The sequence below is a fragment of the Oratosquilla oratoria genome, chromosome 38 (assembly GCF_046742065.1).
Source record: "Oratosquilla oratoria isolate Oo_2021 chromosome 38, ASM4674206v1, whole genome shotgun sequence".
NCBI lineage: Eukaryota > Metazoa > Arthropoda > Malacostraca > Stomatopoda > Squillidae > Oratosquilla > Oratosquilla oratoria.
The window spans coordinates 12,547,950-12,572,136 of NC_134814.1; the positions used below are offsets into that span (position 1 = coordinate 12,547,950).

General features: G+C 38.0%; 1 pseudogene; it reads left to right on the forward strand.

Moving 5' to 3' along the window:
- Nucleotides 1-23,478, forward strand: part of LOC143019798 (putative E3 ubiquitin-protein ligase HERC1) — a 245,512-nt pseudogene extending 222,034 nt beyond the window's left edge.
- Nucleotides 23,479-24,187: the final 709 nt, after the last annotated feature.

Sequence of the window (24,187 nt, forward strand, 5' to 3'; positions counted from 1 at the left end):
GGGAAGAGGGGAATGTCTGTTGAGGAAGGAAGCAATAGCTGTGCTAACTGGTATATATAGGAGTGAGGTTTGTGTGATAATTATAAAAGAGGTAAGTTGTGTGGAGGCAATGGAAACAAGATGTTTGAGGGCATTTTGTAGAAATATGAAATAATGATGATAATAGTTGCTTCAAGTTTACCAGCAGGAAACCTGCAACCTCACAGTGGCTGGGAACAATCCCATTGATCTCTCTGGGGAAGGAACATAGACTATAATCTGTTTCATATGTGTTTAACCTTATTATTGTCACAAGCTAACAGTAGTAGGAGTAGGGGAGTAGTTATCATTTGTTAGCTCTTCATAAGAGAAGAAGAGAGAAGGAGTTTGAATGTGTTTGAGATGAGGTGTCTGAGAAGTATGATGGGGGTTACTAGGCTAGATAGAGTGAGAAATGAGGAGGTGAGGAGGAGAACAGGGGTGGAAAAGGAGCTGGGAGATAGGGTTGATGAAAGAATATTAGGATGGTTTGGACACATGGAAAGAATGAGTGAAGAAAGACTAGTAAAAGAGGTGTGGAAGGCAGATGTGGAGGGAGTGAACATGAGGGGACGTCCTAGGATGAGGTGGATGGATGGGGTGAAGGGGGCTTTGGGGAAGAGGGGAATGTCTGTTGAGGAAGGATGGGAGAGGACAGAAGACAGGGGTGAATGGAGAATGGTTGTATATGGATGATGATGTGATTGCATGAGGTGGAATGGGCGGGTGGATGGGGGGGTGAGGTAGTATGTGTGAGCAAAATTTGACGCAGCCCGAAGGGATTTCTCCCCGTCCTCTCATTTTATGCAATGGGGGGACGGAGAGGGGGGTTCGCCGATTTAATGAAGCGGCCTTGCTGTGGATGTGCTGTGTCTTGCGACACTGCTTCTGACCCAGGGCAGTGGACAAGGTGCAGGTATGAGCCGTCATTCAGGAGGTGCTAAGATAAGAGGTTGGGTGGAGTGTATTGAGGGATGGAATGGGTGGGAATGATTTTATGCCTTTTTCTTTTTGGCTACCCCCCTTGTAAGGGGGAAAAAGCCTTGGTATATGTATGTATGTATGTAGCTCTTCTGATGTGAAGCAGTTGAGCAAATGCAGTTGAAGTTGATAGAAATCATGGGTCAGGTCCAGAGAATGGAAGTACAGAAGAAGTACAGACCTATAGAGCTAGGATGTGAGATTGTTGATAAGTTTTGAAGATGAGTGACAGGAAGATAATTCTCTCTGACTTTCATCTTCCAAGACCACTTTTCACAGGCATTCATTATTGGTCCCAGAGATATGAAATATGACAAAATATAGAACAGTAGAATTGGTGAAAGAACAACAGTATAGATGGATTGGGTGAAAGAGTAGAACAGGCCCTTAGGTGGTTTGGTTGTGTTATGAAAATGGTTTAGAGCAGATATTCTTGAGGGATTTATGAATATGATGTTGAGAGTAAATGCAAAGGTACATACATACATACATACATATACCAAGGCTTTTTCCCCCTTACAAGGGGGGTAGCCAAAAAGAAAAAGGCATAAATTCATTCCCACCCATTCCATCCCTGAATACACTTCACACCCCTCCACCCTCCCTCTTATCTTAGCACCTCCTGAATGACGGCTCATACCTGCACCTTGTCCACTGCCCTGGGTCAGAAGCAGTGTCGAAAGACACAGCACATCCACAGCAAGGGCGCTTCATTAAATCGGCGACCCCCCTTCTCCGTCCCCCCATTGCATAAAATGAGAGGACGGGGAGAAATCCCTTCGGGCTGCGTCAAATTTTGCTCACACATACTACCTCACCCCCCATCCCCCTGCCCATTCCACCTCATGCATTCACAACATCATCCATATATAACCATTCTCCATTCACCCCAGCCGTCTGTCCACTCCCGTCCTTCCCCAACCGACATTCCCCTATTTCCCAAAACCCCCATACATCCACCTCATCCTAGGTCGTCACCTCATGTTCACTCATCCACATCTGCCTTCCACACCTCTTTTACTAATGCAAAGGTAGATCAAAGAAAAGGTAGATGAATGGAGTGAATGAAGCTATAAAGACACTTAATTAGGTTATCAAACAAACAGAAATATTTGTGTGTGGGAGAATGAGTCATAAAAGTGTTTACTTAGTTGTAGTTTACAGGAAAGGAAAAATGCTCAGTGTATTGCCTCTTATACCCCAATAACTGTAATAAAATTCATGTATGATTCCAACCTAGTCTATATCACCTTGTTATCTAATTACTATAATTAGATTATATACTTACATGTATAGATTAAAGTGACAACCTGTTCTGTGAGAAAGATACATAAAAAATGAACTTGTAGTACAATTGAAAAAGGAATGTGGTGCAATATTCACAGATTGTAGAAGAAATCATAATCTAGAATCAAAGTAAGGTTCATCCTTTATTTATTGGACTAGAAGGGGAAAGTTTATAAAAAATACTCAAATACACAAATCCAAATTGTTGGACATGTCAGAAATAATAAATATTTAAGACATTTCACTTCATTATATAAAATTATAACATGTAAATGATAATATGATATTGTAAAAAAAATATATGCATGGTAAACAATGTAACTTTTCCTGGATTCTTCATATGTCTAAAAAAGTATTTGTATTTCAATTCTATAACAACCACATATACTTGCTACTGACACACCTGCTTCAATCTTTTTAATCAACTCAAGCTATTATCATGTAGTCAAATGCAATTTGTCATTTAGAAGTCATTGTCAGCGCATCAAAATGAAAATTATGGTAAATATCCACTGAAAAAGAGCTGTATATAAAGCAACATGAACACAAGGCAAACATCAAAACAACTGGTGTGCAATGGGACACCTATCAGATATTTCACTAATTGCCAGTTGGTGCATGAAGTTGATGATTTCAACAAGAAACCTCCACCAGAAAGAACAGTTATCTTAGCTATAGACATATCATAGATAAGGCATTTGATAAAGTTTCTGGACATATACTATCAAAAAAGGTGATAAAGAAATATATCCACAACAATGACAAAAAATGGCTAATTAACTTCTGAACAAGTAGACAGTGCAGAGTAACCCAGAATAACCAAGTTTCTGGGGGCAAAGAGTCTATACAGTGGATTTCTAGAAGGAGCAATACTCTTGCCTGTGCTCTTTAACCTTTTAACAAGTGATCTCCCAACCACAGATCCAGAATGTAAAACCAAAGCACTCATCTACGTAGAAGGCTTGATGATCATAACCCATCAAAATGCCCTTGATGCAAGTATCATGCAGAAGACACTGAATATCTCATCACGCACTGCTCCACACTAACATTCCCTAAACAAAAACACAATTTCTTTCCTGTGTGACCTATGGCATCTGATGGTTATTCCTAGTTACCTGGGAGCTCTGGGTCTTATTTACCTAGTTGTATTATACGAGAATTGAGCTATGCTCGTGGTGACATCTTTGTATCTCTCAGCATCAAGTTTTTCTTAAAATCTGGAATAGTGTTTGCACACACTGTTTCTTTGTCTAATTTGTACCAGGATAGTGTTTGCACACACTGTTTCTTTGTCTAATTTGTTCCAAGTATCTATCACTCTGTGTGGGAAGCTATGTTTTTCAGATCTGGTGCAGCAGAATCATTGATTGATTCCTTTTCATAAAGTTTTGTTGCTGCTCTCCTTCAAAAATCAAGGTAGCCTTCTCAAGTGGGCTATTTTGATTTTTTCTTCAACTTTAAAGATTTTTGTTTATTTCCCAGATTTTATCCAGTTTCTGGAATACTGCACTGGAAAACAGGGTCCAGCAAATTGAGGGTCAATAGTACTTATAATAGATGATTGAACAGAATCCATTTTCACCACTTGTTAATGACCCAGTTTTTGGAAACCTTTCAGGTTGGATAAATGAGAAGGAATGCATTCACATGCTTATTGTTGGACATGAAGATGGATTGGTAACTGTGTGGTCAGTGCCCCAGTTACACACTGCCACTTCAGAGGAGAATGAAAGGTATGGCATAGCATAATGTGTAGCTTTCACCTGAGCTGTTTGCTTCTTATAAGATGAAGACCATACCGTCACGCCACCATGACCCATCAAAACTATGTCGTTCCGTTTTGAAGGGTCATGGTGGTGTGACAGTACGGTTTTCGTCTTATAAGAAGCAAGGCACTCAGGCGAGGGTTTGAATCCCAGTAGGATAGTTTATTTCCATACAGGTGGTAATATGTTTTCAGTCATTGGTGTGCTCACCAAGAATGAGAGTTGAATTAGATTGTAATATTAATTTTCTCTATGCAGGGAGTCTTCAGAAAGCAAGGCAGAAGATGCAAAAACCCCACAGTGCTTGTATCAGCTGAAGGGTCATAACAGTGCTGTGACATCATTAGCAGTTTCTTGGTCTGGTTTAATGTTAGCCACAGGTAAGTTGTATGCTGAAAGATGTGCAGTAATTCAAAACAGTTGCTCTTGCACATTTGGGGTAGAAAGTCTTGAATTACCATGTGTTTATTACCCTGCAGCTATAGCATGTGCTGAAAATGTTTTCTATAAATTTGTTTGCAATATACATGAAAACATGGCAGTTAAGATGCAAGTGTGATTTGATCAAGTAGTTATGGAACAATAGTTGACAGGGGCATGAAGTCATATATCAGACCATTATCTTTTACCAGTGAAAGTGAAAATGAAGAAGAAGAAATGAAGGAAGGAATGGAAAGAATAAAAAAAAAGTGAAACTAAGAAAAAATAAAGTGGGAATAACATATGATCAATCAATCCACTGCCATAGGTTTTTCTTGCAGAAGACCCACATCTCCTGGGTAACTGGCAACAGCCACCTGATTGGCTCGCAAGTCACTCAAGGAAGAGTAGAATGGTGTTGAGGTGTCATCTATGTGATGATTGCACCTGGGTAGTTTGTTTCTGTGACTAAGCCTATTCTGTATTGGTATATTTCTAAAGCTAGATGGTGACCTGAATATAGTCATGCTAATGTAGTCCTTCAGACTCAGCCACAAGTGCATCATCATCAAGAAACAGCAACTTGCCCACCTCCCAACTCGTTCAACTCTTAGCCACCAACTCCAAACTCCTGCCAAGCACTTTTCTATTCACTTCCTCTATCACCCATCCCAAATACATGATGAACAACCAAAATGACACTGCACAAACCTGGTGCAACCCCACCTTCACCTCAAATTACCCATTCACTTCACTCTCAATCCCCACACATGCTCTACCACCCTCACCAGCCCTCAGTAGAATTCCCCATCTCACACATCCACAACATATTCTACATGTTTCCTTTAACCCTGTCATATGCCTTCTCCAAATCCATGAAAGTCCAAAAGACATCATTATCCCTTGCTAAAAACTTCTGGAATATCTGCCTAACTACAAAAACGTGATATATATCTCTGTCTCCCATACCCACACTATATTAATGTTAATGTTTTTTTTTTTTTTTTTTTTTTTTTTTTAAGGGTATGTTGTTGTGTATTAGTGTTATAAGTCCACCTTTGTGTATTAGTTTCCTGTATTAGTTCTATATGTATATTGGTTTTATGTTGGAAATGAAATAGATTGTTTCTGGGTGTGTATTGGTATGTGATGGGTGCAGACCCAGTTCTTTGTGTATTAGTTGGTGTTGGTAAATGTAGTACATGTGAAGTATATCCTTGGGTGGCATGTGTTGCATTTGATAGATGTGTGTGAGAAGCTTATAGGTTTTGCGCATATTGGACATATGTATAGGCCTGAGTTGGTTTCTCTGTCTCTGGCTACAAGGAGAAAGTGTGGGAGGACAAGCACCAGACTACTAACCTTCTTGGGTGAGGAAACAGAAATAAAAGAAAGGGATATAGGTTGGAAGGAAGTGATATAAAGGATAGAGCAAGTTCATGAGCTGCACCTCATTGTGGAGATGGGAGAGATTAGCACATTTGTGGTCAGGAGGCACATGGGACTTTTCCATTGATATTCTGTTCTCTCCTGGTTTTGACAAAATTTTGACAAGGTCCCAGACACACCATCAAAAGATATCATGCCAGATATCCATAACAATGATGAGAAGTGGCTAACCAACTTCATAGCAGGATAACACTTGTGTGATGTTTGTAAGCAGATTGCTGGTAGAGAGGTCCTTCTTGAAGCCATATTGACTTGGGGAGGTAGATATTTCTGGGTCTTACAAGAATGGATAGAAAAAGAAATAAGAAGGTGAGGTAGATAGTCTGTGTGGAAAGAGAACTGGTAGTTAGGGTTTATCAAAGAATACTGGAATAGTTTGTGCAAATAGAAAGAATGAGTGAAAAAAAGACTAGCAAAAATATTGAAAAGCAGAGGTGGAGTGAACTTGAGGGGAAGAATGGGATGGATGGATAATGTATAGGGGGCCATGGTTATAAGAGGAATGTCTGTTAGGCAGGGAAAGGAGAGGGCAAGAGATAGGTGTGAATGGATGATAAATTGACTTAGCCTGAAGTAATTTCTTTTTGTCTGCTCAGTAATTTCAGGAGTGGATGAGTTAGGAGGGTCATTGTGTAATGAAATGGTAGGGGTAAAATAGCTTTAGCTCTCAGGCCTTGCTGTGGAGGTACCCTTTCTTGGTGCATTGGTTCTGGGTGGAAGACAGGGGTGACCCATCATCTGCAACTAGCTAAGATAAAAAGGGACAACAAATGGATGATGGATGGGTATGGGTTGAATGAAAGGTGGGTGTATGCCTTGCCTGTGCCACCCCCTTTATAAGGGGAAAAGGCCTTTTTGGTATATGTATGTATGTATATAATTGCTGATGTCAGAGAGATGTGCCTTTAGGTGGGAGATTCAAGGCAATGGAAGTAGGATGGACGCCTAAAATCACAGTATTCCCAGAGAAGAAGAATCCTCCAGTCCATGATCCAGAGCAATTCACAAATGACCACCTGCACCCAGAAGTGTATAGATTTGAGGGGTTGGGACTTGGTCCTCTGAACAGGCCCAGTGTTACATGTAAATGATTTTTCTAATGAGAACCAAAAGATGGCTCAATATTTTTTTATATGACTCATATGCATGACAGAAATAGTGCTTGACTGCGTTTACCTAATTTACCTAAGTGTATATACTGTACAAAACCCATAGTGATAGTATCAATTGAATTTTATATCTTTACTGTTTTCTTTTTAGCAGATATTTAGTGTCCTTATGATAAGTACTAAGTGAAAAATAAGCACTACATTCAGTTTTAATGTATTTTTATTTATCATTCTAGGTTGTCAGAAGAGTGTGAACAGAGTAGTAAATGTTTGGTCTCTCCAAAATGGGACATTGTTGCAGACAGTAGTTGGATCAGGTGGTGTCACGGGTCTTGTGTGGACAGCCGGTTATGGCTTGGCCATCTGCTACTCCAGGTCTCAGGTATTAACCCTAAATAATAATGACTATTATATTAATCCTTATCATGGGTATATAATTTTTACTATAAACCTGTTTATAATAATTAGATAATTATAAATTACATAAGTATAGTTTTTCCTAAGTTTCTCTAGTGTCATTGTACAACTTTCACCATGTGAATTCCTTCCAGTATGATTTTGAATTTTACTTTATATTAAGGATATTGTACTTGTGTATGTCATACACACTAGGAACCAGTGATGGATAACTGCATATGATGGTTCTGCAAAATGGACAGGAAAGTTGCCCATTTTGAAAATCAGTCAACCCCCTCCAGTCTTGAGGGACTGACACAGTCTTTGGACTGGGCCCAAAATCTCTTTATGTTAACTACAGCTGTATTTTGTAATTTTTTCACATGCATACAGCTGACAATCAGCGACTGCTTTCCTCTCCATACAACTTTTAGCAGGTGATATAGAAACAATCCCATACTAATACAAAGAACAGTGGTGTGGTCACCACACCTAAAGAAAGATATAGAGAAAATACAAAAGGTAACCAATATGATCCTGAGCTTAAGTGATATGTGAGAGAAGATATAAAACTGGAACTTTTTACATTGGGAGTGAAAGTAGATAGGCAAAACATGATAATGGTACTTAGGTCAGAAAAAGGAATATAACAATTGGAGAGAGCAATCCTGCTGGTATTGGATAAAAGATCAACAAGAGGTCATAGTACATACAAACAATTCCATACTAATACAAAGAGTAGTAGTGTGGACACCACACCTAAAGAGAAATATAAGAAATATAGAGAAAATCCAAAAGGTAACCAATATGATCTTGAGCTTAAGTGATATGTGAGAGAAGACATGTGAGGCAAAACATGATAATGATACTTAGGTCAGAAAAAGGAATATAAAAATTGGAGAGAGCAATCCTGTTGGTGTTGCATAAAAGATCAAAAAGAGGTCATAGTACATACAAACATTCGTATACCAATGGCTTTTTACCCCTTAGAAGGAAGGTAGCCAAAAACAGAGGCACAAAATCCACTCCCACCCATTTCATCCTCACATAATACACTGTCATTCATCCCCCCTCCCTCTTTTCTTGGCTCCTCCTGGATGATGGGTCATCCCTGCATCTTGCCCACTGCCCTGGGTCAGGACCAATAAAGACACAGCACATCCACAGCAAGGCTGCTTTAATTAATGTGACCCCCCTCTCCATCCCCTCATGCAGAAAAAGAGATGGGGAGAAATCCCTTCAGGCTGTGTCAAAATATCATTCACACATACTCCCTTACCCCCCCCCACCCACTCCCTTCCATGCATCACAGCATCATCCATACACAACCATTCTCCACTCACCCCTATCTTCTGTCTTCTCTCTTCCTTCCTCAACAGACATTCCCCTCTTTCCCAATGCCCCTTTACCCCATCCATCCATCTCATCCTTGGTTGCCCCCTCAAGTTCACTCCCTCCACCTCTGCTTTCCACACCTCTTTTACTAATCTTTCTTCACTCATTCTATGTATCCAAATCATCCCAATACTCTTTCATCAATCCTGTCTCCCAACTACCTTTCCACCCTTGCTCTCTTACCTCCTCATTTCTCACTCTATCTAGCCTAGTAACCCCTACCATACTTTTCATAATTTCATCTCAAACATGTTTAAAATCTTTCTCTCGTACATTCCATGTTTCTGCCCCCATACAGTGCTGTTGATACAATCACTCCTTCATACATTCTCCTCTTAGCATTTATTCCCAAATGTCTATTTCTCATTACATTTTTTAATCCCCCAAGGCATTTACTTGCTTCTCTCAACCTACATTTTACTTCCACCTCCAGTCATATCTTTCCTGCCACATTCACACCCAAGTATCTAAGGCTATCCACTTCTTCCAATGGTTTTGAAAGGAATAATTGCCCAGCTAACAACAAAAAGTGTCAAAAGTGTGGTAGGATTGGACACTTTATAAGTGCAACAGTTCCACCAATCTAGGAAAGAAAAACAATGTACATCAAATTAACAAATTTTGTCGTCAGATGTAGACTCAGAGGAGTGTTATGAGAAAGCAGTAGGAAATTTACAAGTTGTGAATAAAAGAAAATTGGTATTCAAGGCAACAGCAAGAGAACTTGATCAAGAGTTGCCTTACTCTTCTCCTTCAGGCCAAATAAATTTGATATCAGTTGGATTCAGGAGCTGAAGTGAGTGTTCTACCCAAAAGGATTTATGACAAGTTGAATGAAAAGCCTGAACTGAAACACACACAAAAAAAAAAATATTTGTTGCTTTCACTGGAGATAAAATTAAGCCTCTTGGTAAATGTCAAATAATATGCTTGCATAACTGTAAAAGATATCAGCTCACTTTCTATATTGTTGACATGAATTGTATTCCACTATTAAGTAGAGGTACTTGTAAACTTTTAGGAGTTGTAAAATTCTTGAATGTGGCTAAATCAGAGACCATATTGGAGGTAGCCAATGACAAAGTACTATGTAAATACAAGGATGTGTTTGATGGACTAGGATGTTTAGAGAGTGAATTACATTTAGAGGTGGATCCAAATATTAGACCAGTGGCTCATCCTCCACGTAAAGTTCCTTTACCCTCAAGAGATAGATTGAAATGCAAATTAGAGGATATGGAAAGGAAAGGTGTGATTATCAGAGAAAGTGGTCCAACAGATTGGGTTAACAGTATGGTCATTGTAGATAAAGGAAGTAAATTAGAAATATGTCTAGATCCTAGAGACTTAAATAAGGCTTTAAAGAGGCAACACTATTCCCTACCTACTATTGAAGAAGTGTCAACAAGGCTTACTGATGCCAAAGTGTTTTCTGTATTAGATGTTACAATGGGTTTTTGGCAAATAAAATTAGATAAAGAGTCTTCCAAACTACTCATATTTAACACTTGTTTTGGTAGGTATAGGTACTTATGCCTTCCTTTTGGTATTAGTCCTGCTCCAGAAATTTATCAGAGGTACATGCATGAACTGTTTGATGATCTTGAGGAAGTGGAAATGATAATGGATGGTATATTGGTGTATGGTAGTTTCTGAAGTTCAACATGACGAAAGGCTTGAAAAAGTTCTTAAAAGATGCTAGGAAAGAAATCTAAAGTTAAATCCATGCAGGGTAAAGCCTAAAACCAAGCAGGTAGAGTACCTTGGTCATATATTAACAGCTGATGGGTTAAGACTAGACCCCAAGAAGGTAAAACCCATTAAGGAGTTTCCAGCCCCTCAAGATAAGCAAGAGCTACTAAGATTTCTGGGAATGATTAATTACTTAGGAAAGTTTATTCCAAATAGGTCTGATATTAATGAACCTCTGAGAAGTTTGCTGGAGAAGGGAAAATATTTCAAGTAGGAAGGAGCTTAAGAGACATGTTTTCAAAAACTTAAAAACATGGTCAGTGGAGCACCAGTTTTGAGATAATATGATGTTTATAAACCAGTCACTTTGCCTGATGATGCCTTTGGGTATGCTGTAGGGGCATGTCTTTTACAAGAAGATCACCATATTGCCTATGCTGCCATGTCCCTAACCAAGACTCAGGGAATTTACATCCAAATAGAGAAAGAGCTGCTAGCTATAGTTTTTGGAACAGAAAATTTCATTCTTATCTGTATGGCAGAAGTGAGGTAATTGTAGAAACTGACCATAAACCCTTAGAGAGTATTTTTAAGAAATCCCTGTCTTCAGCCCCTCCAAGGTTACAGAGAATGCTTCTAAGACTTCAGAAATATTCACTCTAAGTACGATGTAAGAAAAGCAAAGATATGCATATAGCTGATGCTCTGAGTAGAGTTAGCTGGGCTGAAGAAATGCAAAATGAAGATTTAGAGGTTTAAGTAAATTTTGTAACAAATGTTTGTTAAATGTAGGTTTACACAACCCAGAAAATGGGTATAGCTTAGATCACACCTTTTTAGAGGAAACTGAGCGCAAGAGAGACTCGGGAGTGTTAGTGAGTCCTGACCTTAAAACCAGGAAACAGTGCATTAGTGCCAGAAATAGAGCTAACAGAGCAATAGGTTCCATTGCTTGGACAATTATGAATAAAAATGCATTAGTTAGACCCATTTTTGTCTATGAAATACATTTTTGGTCTCTGTCCTATAGAATGGATATCACATCATTGGAATTAGAACATAGGAGAATGACCAAAATGGGGTCAGAAATTTATCTTATGAGGACAGGCTTAGACACTTTAATTTACATTCTCTGGAAGGACACAGAGTTCTGGGTAATCTAATAGAGGTGTTAAAGTGGATCATGGGGTTTAACAAGGGAGATGCAAACAAGGTCATCAAATTAAGACAACAGAGCAGAAGTCATAGTAATGTATTTAAATTGGACAAATTTAGATTTAAGATAGGCAAGAACTGGTTTACTAATAGAGTTGTCAATAAATGGAATGGACTTGGTAACCATGTAGTGAGTGCTGAAACTATTGGTTGTAGTAAGAAAAGGTTAGACAACTTTATGGATGGGAAGTGTCTAGTGTAGGTATTATGGTCTCTTGCAGTCATCTTGATTCTTATGTTCTTATGTACCACACAAAACATCCACACAAAAACACACACACTCACATTACTAAATGAGCTTTTTAAGACAGACCACCAAATTCAATACTCCACCAATATCCCCAGACATAAGTTGCACAAAAAAAACCATCCCACATCTGATAAGAGCCACATTTGCACTCTTACATTTAGGACACCATCCACATCCAACACAAAATAGGCTTCACCACAGATACAAACTGCCATAAATGCAATCACTATACAGAACGTCTCATACTACAATGTCTAACACTAATAATCCTGAGACAACAATACAGTATTTCTTCCCTGAGTGATCTTTGGGCTCACCTGGAGGTCTTTGCTGGTTACCTGAAAGCTGCAGGTTTTCTGAAAGAGACATCTTTTTATTTTTTTAATTAAAATCATTAAACAAACACCTACCCCATGTTATATCATCTTTCTTCTTGGCCTCCCTCTCCTTTTCTTTTACTTCCACCCCCCTTTCATATGCTACCTCATCTTCTTTGCTACCATTCCACATATGCATACCTCTTTTTTCTGCCATCACCAGCCTCATGTCTTCATTTTAATTTATACTGCCTTTTCTTCTCTTCACACTTAACTTTTTGACACCATCATTAGCACATTTTAGTACTAAGTAAATACAATCTGATAGCTTACCATTATACAAGCAGAGAGAATGAGCTATAATCATAGGGTACTATGTATATACTTTTACAAAAGAAAATAATAAAATATTTTTCTTTCAGAATGTTGTGTTAGCTCACTTTACGGATGACAAGTTCTTTAAGCTGAGAGTATTAGCCCTCTGTCGTGAAATTCTCCATTCCTGGGGAATGTTGGGCCTGCACCAAGCACCGTGCCTTAGGGCTCTTTTGTCACACCTACCTGCCCTTCTTCTGTCTCAGTACAACCATGAAAAAGCCACAGGTATAGGAGTATGATTTATTATATTAAGATGTGAACAGTTGTTTTATGTATATTTGTGTGTGTATATATATATATATATACGTATGTGTTTATATACATATATATACTTATAGGTATGTACATAGGAAACTCACTGGTTGAGTGGGATAAGGCATCGTTACTTGTGACAAAGGTTGAGGGGATGGTGGTTCAAAAGTTGAATCAAGGGCATAATTCATTAAATTCCATGCTACAAAGTCCTCTCTAAGGGACAACATCATAATCTCCTGATAGGGGAACTTTGTGACATTAGATCATATCATCATATATATATACAGTATATACTGTATATATATATATATATATATATATATATATATATCTATATATATATATATATATATATATTGACGGTATGATCACTGGAATTAATTAATTAAACAACTATCTCGAAATAGAGAAACCTGACATTATGGGAATTGTGGAGACAAAACTGAAAGGCTCTCTATCAACAAGTATAATGGGACAAAGTCTATACAACAACTGGGCAAAAAATAGAACATATAAACAGGGAGGAGGTGTCATGATATTGACCAAAAAGGGTTTAAATGTGACAAAGATAAATGAAGGCAAATATAATGTGGAATTAATTATGATTAAAGTTGTAAATAGAAATATGAAAAGTAGAAATTTGTAGTAGTATATGGGCCACCAAAAACACAGGCTCGGTCTGATAGTGATCTTTCTAAATTACTGGAAGACACAGTGAATGTTCTAAATGAGTCACTGAAAAAGGGTGGTGACTTTAATGCAAAGGATATAATCTGGGAAGAAATGATAGTAAGAAGAAGCAAAAAGAGATTTATATAAAGTGTTGGTATAGCAAAAGGTACAGAGAGGCTAAAGACAGAAGAGACAAAGCCTGAAAAAGATGGAAAAAATAAAAAAATAAAACAATCAGATGACAAACATATATTAAACTTAGGAATGAATATTGAGAGAGTGGCAGTAGACTGGAAGTGAACATTAAGGGAGAGAGAGTGGAGGAAGTGGATAACATTAGGTACTTAGGTGGAAATGTGGTGGGAAAGGGTGGAGTGAAGGTGGAAGTAGAATGTAGATTAAGAGAAGCAAGTAAATGCCTTGAAGGATTAAAAAGTGTGATGAGAAATAGACATTTGGGAATGAATGCTAAGAGGAGATTGTATGGAGTGATTGTGCCGACAGCACTGTATGGGGCAGAAACATGGAAGAGAGGAAGAGAGAAGGAGTTTGAATGCTATTGAGATGAGGTGCCTGATAAGTATGATAGGGGTTAGGCTGGATAGAGTGAGAAATAGGAGGTGAGGAGAACAGGGGTGGAAAGGGAGTTGGGAGATAGGGTTGATAAAATTGTATCAGGATGGTTTGGACAGATGGAAAGAATGAGTGAAGAAAGACTAGTAAAAGAGGTGTGGAAGGAGTTAAAGTTAACATGAGGGTCGACCTAGGATGAGATTGATGGATGGGGTAAATGGGGCTTTGGGGAAGAGGGGATTGTCTGTTGAGGAAGGATGGGAGAGGACAGAGGGGTAAGGACCGGAACGAATCCCTTTCACGCTTATCGCCATCATAAATATATGAGAAATTCGCTAGTAAACAGCGACATCAATCAGACAATCTCCATATAGTTGCGATGGTGATAAGCGTGAGAGAGATTCATTCCAGTCCTTACCCCTCCCACGAGTGCGATTGGCCATATTGTGAAATGGGGGTTATATGGGGGAGCAGTTAGCGCCCTCCTCAATCTCGGTAACCAGATAGATTATGAGTTCATATGGTTTTTATCATCTGTGGTCGATTGGTCTAAGGCGGGTGGTATGGAGTCTCTCTTGGGTCCAGAGGCAGCGAGTTCGAATCCTCTGCACAACTGTCATGGAGATTGTCTGATTGATGTCGCTGTTTACTAGCGAAATTCTCATATAGTTACGATGGCGATAAGCGTGAAAGAGATTCATTCCGGTCTTTACCCCTCCCACGAGTGCGATTGGCCATATGATGAAATGTGGGTTATATGGGTGAGCAGTTAGCGCCCTCCCCAATCTCGGTAACCAGATAGGTTATGAGTTCATCTGGTTTTTATCGTTAGTGGTCGAGTGGTCTAAGGTGGGTGTTATGGAGCCTCTCTTGGGCCCAGAAGCAGTGGGTTTGAATCCTCCGTGCAACTGTCATGGAGATTGTCTGATATATATCTATATATATATATAATCTATATATATATCTATATATACATCTATATATATATATATCTATATATATATATATATATATTGTTTTTGTGTCATTGGGATTTTTTTTTTTTTTTTTTGTCATAATATTTGGAAAAAACTCTCCTAATGACACAACAACACTTGTTGGAAGACCAGCCTGCATAAAGGATTTGATGAAATACAGTACATGCCATGTTTCACCTGAGTGCCCTCAGTGGAACGGTTGGGCCGTGAATTAAGTCATTCCATTTTGTATGATTTACAGAATATTGTACCATCATAGCTATGACATAATTTAATCATTTTGATGATTTTTTTCTCTTTTCTTCTTTAAAGATAAATTTACATTCTATGTTTGTTGCAGTGCACATTTAGGAAGTGATTTCTATATAACTTTAATATTTTTTGCAGTAATGAGTGGTGAGCAACGGTTCACAGCCGCTACTTACAACACTTGGCTGCACTTGGTCTTTTACTTGGGTTAGACCAGGTCTTGTGCCTCCAATCAGCTCCTGCACATTTCACAAACCCAGAGCCAGGTGACATGTCAGGGAACATACTATATATTTGAATACATTTTTGTGTGTTATGATTGTAAAAGGAATTATTTAGAGGCAGCAGAGACTTCTTAAGAAGGTTATGAAGCTTGTGTGAGAATGGGAGCAAAGAAATTAGGTTTCAAGGTGAATGTTTGTTTGAGGCTTATGTGTCATGTCATTGTGGTATCGGGTAGTTTGATTTATGAAAATATATAGAGATCCAGGCAGTGGAGGAGGGAGTGGACAATGGATGGCCTGTTGTCCACAAGGAGCTAAGATGAAAGGGAAAACAAATGGATGTTATTGGATGGATGTGGGATGAATAGAGGTGGGGGCATGCCTTGGTCAGAAACTTCCCTTACAAGGGAAAGAGACCTTTTGGTATATGGATAGATATAGAGTAAAAGAGAAGTGCACTAAGAGTTACAAGTGGTGGTGAAGGGGGCTGTTAAGGTGGAGAATAATGGTCAAGAATAAATGATGTACAATCTGGTATTTACAGATGATATTGTTCTGTAAGGACAGAGTGGTGGATACAGAGGATGATGAGTGGGTTTGGTATAGTATTTTGGAGGTGAAAGTTGAAAGTTAACATTCCCAAGAGTGAGGTGATGATAGTGTCCAATAGTGGAAGGCATAAGGTTAATGTCTAGGGCAGGACACTGGACAATCATGTATGTGTATGCATAAATTACAAAGGAGGGATAGTAAGTGAAAAGTGATTACCTTTCTTTACAACCTCTATGGTTCCACCTCTTTTGCACAATTTTGTCTCCCAGGACAGAAGCACTAATTACTTTCAATCAAATACAGTACAACCTTCCTCCAGTCACTCTCTATTCACCTGGACTCAATAATTTTTATGATTGTATGGTAATTATTAGATTAATTTTATACTTTAATGCATTTTTGTCCATAGTTTTGACTAATAACGAGTATTGTTATTGTGTTTGCAGTTGTAGAGTGGTCTTGGTTTGATACCCTTTGCACTGCAGTTCGAACAGCAGAAAGCCTCTACAAACACTCTCCTCTTCCTCTTTCATACCTGACAAGACACCTTAAAAACAATGGTAAGAACGAACCCTTGTTATTCAGTTGCCTATTACATAAGTTTTATTTAAGTGTGTTTCAAGTTTGTAAGTATGGAAAGACAAGATGAAGCCATTAAAGATGAAAAAGGAGCTGCACTGGAATAGAAGATAACATATAGATACAGCTGCTTGTAACACTTAAAAGCTCTTTGTTTCTCATCCTTTTCAATTGTCGTCAGGTCATCAGTGTAGGTAAGTGCTTTGGTGTTATGTTCTTGATCTGGAGCCAGGAGGTTAATTTTGTGAAGAGATTAGATAGCTAAAGTGAGGTTATTGCTTCTTGTGGGACTCCATTGTACAGAGTTATAGTCCCACATATTTGGTTTATTTTGAGTTACTCTGCACTGTCTATCCATGAAGAAGATGGTTAACCACATGTTGCTGTTGTGAATATCTGTCTGATTTTTTTTCTTTACCATATATATCTAGGAACCTTATCAAATGCCTTGTTTGTAACTACACAAGCCACCATAACCCTTCTTTCTGGTAGAGTTTTCCAGTGTAATTCATCCAGCACTTGTTGGAAGATATTGATAAGCATGGGTAATCCTCTCTATTTGTAGGGTTTAAGTACCAAACACCCCCCTCCTGAAAAAGAAATACAAATACCAGAAACATACCCATAAAACCCTTACTTCTCATGTGAAAGATACAGTATATATAATAGGCCTTCCACAGTACCATTAGAATGTATTTTAAGATTCAGTTAAGTAGTTGTACTTGATAAAAACAAAGAAGTAAAGAACAATAAATTTTGGCATTCTGAAAGAAAATATATGTGGTATCATATGTGCACTTTGCAGTATATTACATGTCATGCATTTAAAACAACAGCATATGCCATTTTCTTTTGATGTAACCAAGCATCATAGAAAATGTCGTGAGTTATAGAGTTGAATAGAGTACTAAACTCTTGATGATGTTAAAAAGGCAATTGTATCTCAGGGTGGAGAGAAGGCAAAGATGGATTAGACTGATTAGAGCAGAGATGGGTCCACAGATGGCCCAAAATCCACTAGAGTTCTGTTCAGTCAGTTCAGAGTATTAACTATATTGTACATTACATGACTTGTCTGCACTAAATAGTAGTGTCAAGTACTTCTTTGTACATGAAAATGTACCATTGTTTTTAAGTCATCATTAACAATGATAGACAACTATACCCAAAACCCACATGAAAATGAAGAAATACATAATATTCAGTACTTTAAAGTAGAATAATGATATGCAGTATTTACTGTACTCACCTGTTATGATACAATCAAAGATCAATTTAATGTGCCTTGAATAAAGTAATGCTCTGAAATGATACCTATATTTAGGACCATAAATCAGTTTGAAATAAATAATTCAAGATTTTGAGCAAATTGAAATTGGTGCATACTTTTTCCCATTATTAACTGTATAAATTGTTCCACACGAAGCATCTAGGTTTCCTACTTGTCACCTGCTGTGTAGACAACCAAACTGGTTCTCAACCTGGCTAATAAACCATATGAGGAAAACTAAAAGCACTTGGTCTGCCAACTTTGAAAGATTGGAAGAGAAAGTGGTGACGTGATTACAGTATTCAGGTCACCAAAAGGGATAGACTACATTGGCAGAAGAGATTTCTTGATTAAGGACTAGAGGGTTTTATGAGTTTATGAGAACAAATTAAAGAAGTGTCTAAAGCAGGCTTGTCAAGGTATGCAGCCCTTTATAATGAAATGAAAAATACAGAAAAGGAAGATTGATGTATAACAAAACGGGCTTTGGAAAACTTAAGAAATTCTTTCAAAATGCAAATTAGGAAAATTTCTGTATTGAAGAGACAAAAGTGGAAGAGAAATGGGCGATCTTGATGGAAATCTATAATGAAGGAGTGAATAGGTACGTACCAAGACAGAAACAAGAGAGGGTGTACATTAAATGCTGGTTCAACAGAAGATGCAGTGAGGCAAAAGATAGAAAAGACAAAGCTTGGCAAAGATGGAGAAAATAAAAAAAATGGAAAATGGCAACTACAGAAATGAATATGTAAAAGTGCGCAGAGAGGAAGAATATAAGCTATGAAAAAAAACATCATAGAAAAATGTAAATATCAACCCAAACTATTCTATAGATTTGTGAATGGTAAACTTAAAAATAAACAGGAAAAGTTGAAACTACACCAAGGAAGTACAGAAAACACAGAAGAACTAGAAATGGCCAAAGTCATTAATAATCACTTCACTAGAGAGAAGGTACAGTATTGGGATGAAGGAAGCGAAGTGCAATCTCCCCCCATGAGCAAAATATTAATAACACAAAAGGAAAACCTGTTTTGTACTGTTGGGGTGGGTTGTGAACGTGAGTGCCCTAAATGTTATCTATGCAGTGCTATTTATTTGTTTTAACTCTAAATTACAAAAAATTAATCAACACGACTCGAAAGCCAGTTGCGAATCAGAGCCATCTGGAGGCAATCCACTGAAACGCGATGTAAACAATAAACAAAGCGCCGCGTGTTACGACAATGAATTCTTAGGGTTTGGTAAGTACGAAAGAAAGAACTTAAGTAGATTATTAGAGATAGAGAGAGAGATGAGCAAAAATAGGACTCGGTGGGAAAATGAAATCATGGACTTAAGAAAAGAGGTAATTGGTTTAATTGATTGTTTATCTAAGACTAACCACGAAATTTCTGACCTGAAAAAAGCTAACTTGGATCTTACAAACGAAATTAAAGAAATGAAAAGAGACATAAATGAACTGAAGAATGAAAATTGAAAAGAAGAGAAACTAATGATAAATAATAGCGAAAATCTAAAGCAAGAAGTGAACAACAAATTCCAAGAATTGACACAAAAGATCGAAGAAACTTAGGTGGGGACAGTATCCAGGAAATTAAAAAGTGGAAAGAAAAATATTGAAAATAAAGAAATTGCTTTCAAAGAAATAGTCAAGCAGCAAATGCAAGATAAAGCAAAAGACACAATCATTCAAGAGATAAACGAAAAAGAAAATAGAGTAAGGGAAACAGAAGATAGGAAGAAATGTAATGTGGATTATGTGCTTAAAGAAAAAAAAGGATTGGAGAGTTACATTAGAGAAAAAGAAGAAAAAGAGACAGCCAGTAGAAATCCTTAATGAAATTCAGGGGGGAGATAGTGATTCAGGCACAGACTTAGAAGAGACGTACAGAATTGGTCGCTATACTAAGGATAGGAATCGACCTCTAAAGATAAAACTAAGGTCACAAGTGGTAGTAGAAGACATATTTGAAAAAGTAGGTAACTTGCAAAGAGTGAAAAATACAATAAGATATGGATAAAAAGAGAAATGAGTACTGAGGAATTAGAAAAAGAAAGGGCGCTAAGAGAAGAAGCAAAGGAAAAAAACTTGAAAAGATCGGAGACAGAATGCAAAGAATTCCAGTGGAGAGTAATAGACTTGAGATTAAGACTGGCGCTTCAAAACGAACAAAACAAGGGAAGAAGAAACCAGGGAGAAGGAAGAAAATTAAAAGTTGCCTATACCAACATTGACGGACTAATTTCGGGACTGAACGAACTCAATGATTATCTGTTAGAAGCAAAACCAGACATAATGGGAATTGTAGAGACTAATCTTAGTGGTGAAATACCATCCACTGTTATCGGACATGGTTTATACAACTACTGGATAAAAAACAGGGACAAGAAACAGGGAGGGGGAATCATGTTCTTGGCCAAGAAAGACCTAAAGGTGACAAAAATTGCAGAGGGCAAAGGTAATGCTGAATTGATCATGATAAAAGTCGAAGGCAAGAATATGAAAAGTAGAAAGTTTGTGGGGACTTCTGTGCCTCCAAATACAGGCGCTTGGAAAGAAATTGAACATAAAAAAATGCTAGATGACACAAGAAAATCACTCAATGAGATACTAATGGGTAAGGGTAATCTGGTAGTTATGGGGGGACTTCAATTGCAAAGAAATTTGTTGGGACAGCATGACAGTGCAAGGAGGAGATGACTCGTGGGCAATGTACTGCTAGATATGACCATGGAGTACACAATGACCCAATGGGTCCATGAAAACACAAGGTACAGAAATAATGAAGAGCCATCGAAACTAGATCTAATATTTACAACAGAGCCTGAAATAAGTGCATAAAGTCCAGTATGAGACACCAATTGGAAAGAGTGACCATGTACTCATCGAAACTATACTAAAGGAAGAAATAGACATAGAGAGGAACGAAAAGCATAGGAAAGGAAGACTGAGGTACAACAAAACAGACTTTACAAAACTAAAGACATTCTTCCGGAGTGCAAACTGGGAAATATTTTACAGGGAAGAAACAGCAGTGGAAGAGAAATGGAATATATTGATGGAAAACTACAATGAAGGGGTAAACAGGCATGTACCAAGACAAAAGCGAGAGAGAGAGTACATTAAATGTTGGTTCAACAAAAGATGCAGTGAGGCAAAAGACAGAAGGGACAAAGCTTTGAAAAAGTGGAGAAAAGACAAAAAACAAAGCAAATGGCAAATTTATGTTAACTATAGAAATGAGTATGTTAATGTGAGAAGAGAGGAGAAAAGGAACCATGAGAAGGATATTATAGACAAATGCAAAGAGCAACCCAAACTATTCTATCGGTATGTGAATGGTAAACTTAAAAACAAACAGGAATTGGTGAAACTATGCCAAGGAAACATAGAATACACAGAAGATTTAGAGATGGCCGAAGTCATGAACAATCACTTTAAATCTGTTTTCACCAGAGAGAAAATACCGAATTGTGACATAGACAAAAACAAGAAATCTCCCCTCATGAATGAGTTTACAGCATCACTAAAGGAAATATCAGAACATTTATCAAGGCTGGATGTCAGAAAATCACATGGCCCGGACGGTATTGCAAATTGGATTCTAAAGGAGTGCAAAGAAGAACTAACAGACAAAATACACATCTTAATAAACAGCTCACTCAAAGAAGGAAAAGTTCCAGAAGATTGGAAAAACGCTAACATTGTACCAATACACAAAGGAGGAAACAAAGAAGAACCCACCAACTATAGGCCAGTATCACTAACAAGCACCATTGCCAAAATTTGTGAGAAAATAATCAAGAATAGATGGGTAAAACATCTGGAAGACAATGACATATTAAACCCAAGACAATTCGGATTCAGACAAGGAAGATCATGCTCCACAAACTTAATATGCTTTTACTCAAGACTAATAGACATAGTGCAAGAAAGAAATGGATGGGCTGATTGTGCATTCCTAGACTTGCAAAAAGCCTTTGACAAAGTACCACACAGAAAACTACTAAAAAAACTGGAACACATAGGAGGAATACAGGGAAACCTACTAAAATGGATAGAGGACTTTCTGACTGGTAGAAAGATGAGAGTAGTGCTCAGAGAAAAATATTCAGACTGGAAAGAGGTGATCAGTGGAGTACCGCAAGGATCTGTGCTGGCACCAATAATGTTTGCTATCTATATGAATGACATGGATGAGGACGTGAACTGCTACATGAGCTTCTTTGCCGATGACGCCAAACTACTAAGGAAAATAGAAACTGATGAGGACTGTGAAGCACTGCAAGAAGACCTAAATAGGGTATGGAACTGGAGTCAGAAATGGGAAGTGGACTTTAATACTAAGAAGTGTAGCATAATGGAGTTTGGAAAAAGCAAAAACAGAATATCAGGAAAATATACAATTGGAACCAAAGAAGTAAAGAAAGTAGGATCCGAAAAAGATTTGGGAGTAATTATCACGAACGACTTGTCCTAGGATATACAGATTAACAAAATTGTCGGGGAGACTTACAATTTGCTAAGATCAATAAAAGTGGCGTTTACATACTTGGACGAAGACATGATGAAAAAAATATTGGTTACATTGATAAGGCCTAGATTAGAGTATGCAGCGACATTGTGGTCCCCCAGTACCAAAAAGAATATAAAAGAAAATAGAAAGAATCCAGAGAGCAGCAACAAAAATGGCACCTGCACTTGCAAACCTATCATACAAAGAGAGATTGGCTAAACTGGTGTTACCGGACACTGGAGCAAAGAAAGAGAGAGAGGTGACCTATTGACCATCTACAGAATCATGAAAGGCACAGAGGTACTCGATAGTGAGAACTTACTTAACTGGGACAAAAGAAACAACAAGAGGACATGGAAAGAAAATAAAAAAACATAGCTATAGAAGAGAACTGAAGAAAAACAGTTTTCCTCATAGAGTTTTGGACACTTGGAACAAACTGGACAATGAAATAGTATGCGCAAAAACCATTCATGAGTTTAAAAACAAACTAGACACTGCAAGATACAAAGGCGGGACAACACGAGCATAGCTCCCCTTCCCGCAAAATACAACTAGGTAAATACAACTAGGTAAATAACAAAAAGAAATAATGGAACATTTAACAAACTTTGACATTTGGGAAGGTGCAAAGATGAGAGAGAGGGTGGAGGGGTGTGGAGTGTATTCAGGGATGGAATGGGTGGGGGTGATTTTATGCCTTTTCCTTTTTGGCTACCTCTCTTGTAAGGGGGAAAATGCCTTGGTATATGTATGTACTTTAACATCCACCTTTATTCACCTTAACCATCGATTAATAAACAACTGTGATTTTTTCCATTTGTTGTGTACAGGTGAAACATATGACCCCATGGCATTGAAAAATTCATCCTGGACAATTGAACAAGATAGTGAGGTGATGGCCTGGTCAACCCAGCACCCAAATTGATTGGCAGCTAGGGGGAAGGTGCTCTGTTTACATGTGGGGAAGTGGAAGGCATGGGCAACTTGCAGAAAAACAGGTAAACAGCAACTCAGACATCATACCACTTTGAATGAATTATGATTTAGCAGTATTGTATTTACAGGTACCTATGGTAAATTGTACTGAGATACTGATTGCAAAGTTATATACAATCAATACTTTAGGAACTTTAGAGATCCCCTTCTTTAGACCATAGACAAAATAATTTGCCTATGTCTTAGAAAAATATACACTCATAAAGCAATGCTAAATTGGCTTTTTACTTTTGCTATCCCTCCATTCTATAGTCCCCCTTGAATTTATCCTTCACCACCCTTGAGTTATATCATGAACCTGTAGAAAAGGATAAGAATACCACCATGTTTTCATGTATATTGTAGGAAACACCTGCCATTTAATTGTGTATAAGTTCCACTATACAAAGGAGATGCAAACAGCAGTAGTAGACCTATGGTCCTTGTTGGACTGTGATTGACAACTGTTTCCCTCTGGAAGAGAGCTCAGAGCACATATGACCGATCTATGGTTAATACTGAGACCTACACACACACACTCACACCCAACTCCCTGCCCATGAGAGTTGGAGTAACGACTTGAAGCGCAGCAGTACTGAAATTATTTCAGCCCTGGGTAGGATTCGGACCTGGACCGCTGTAATGACAGTCAGGGACTC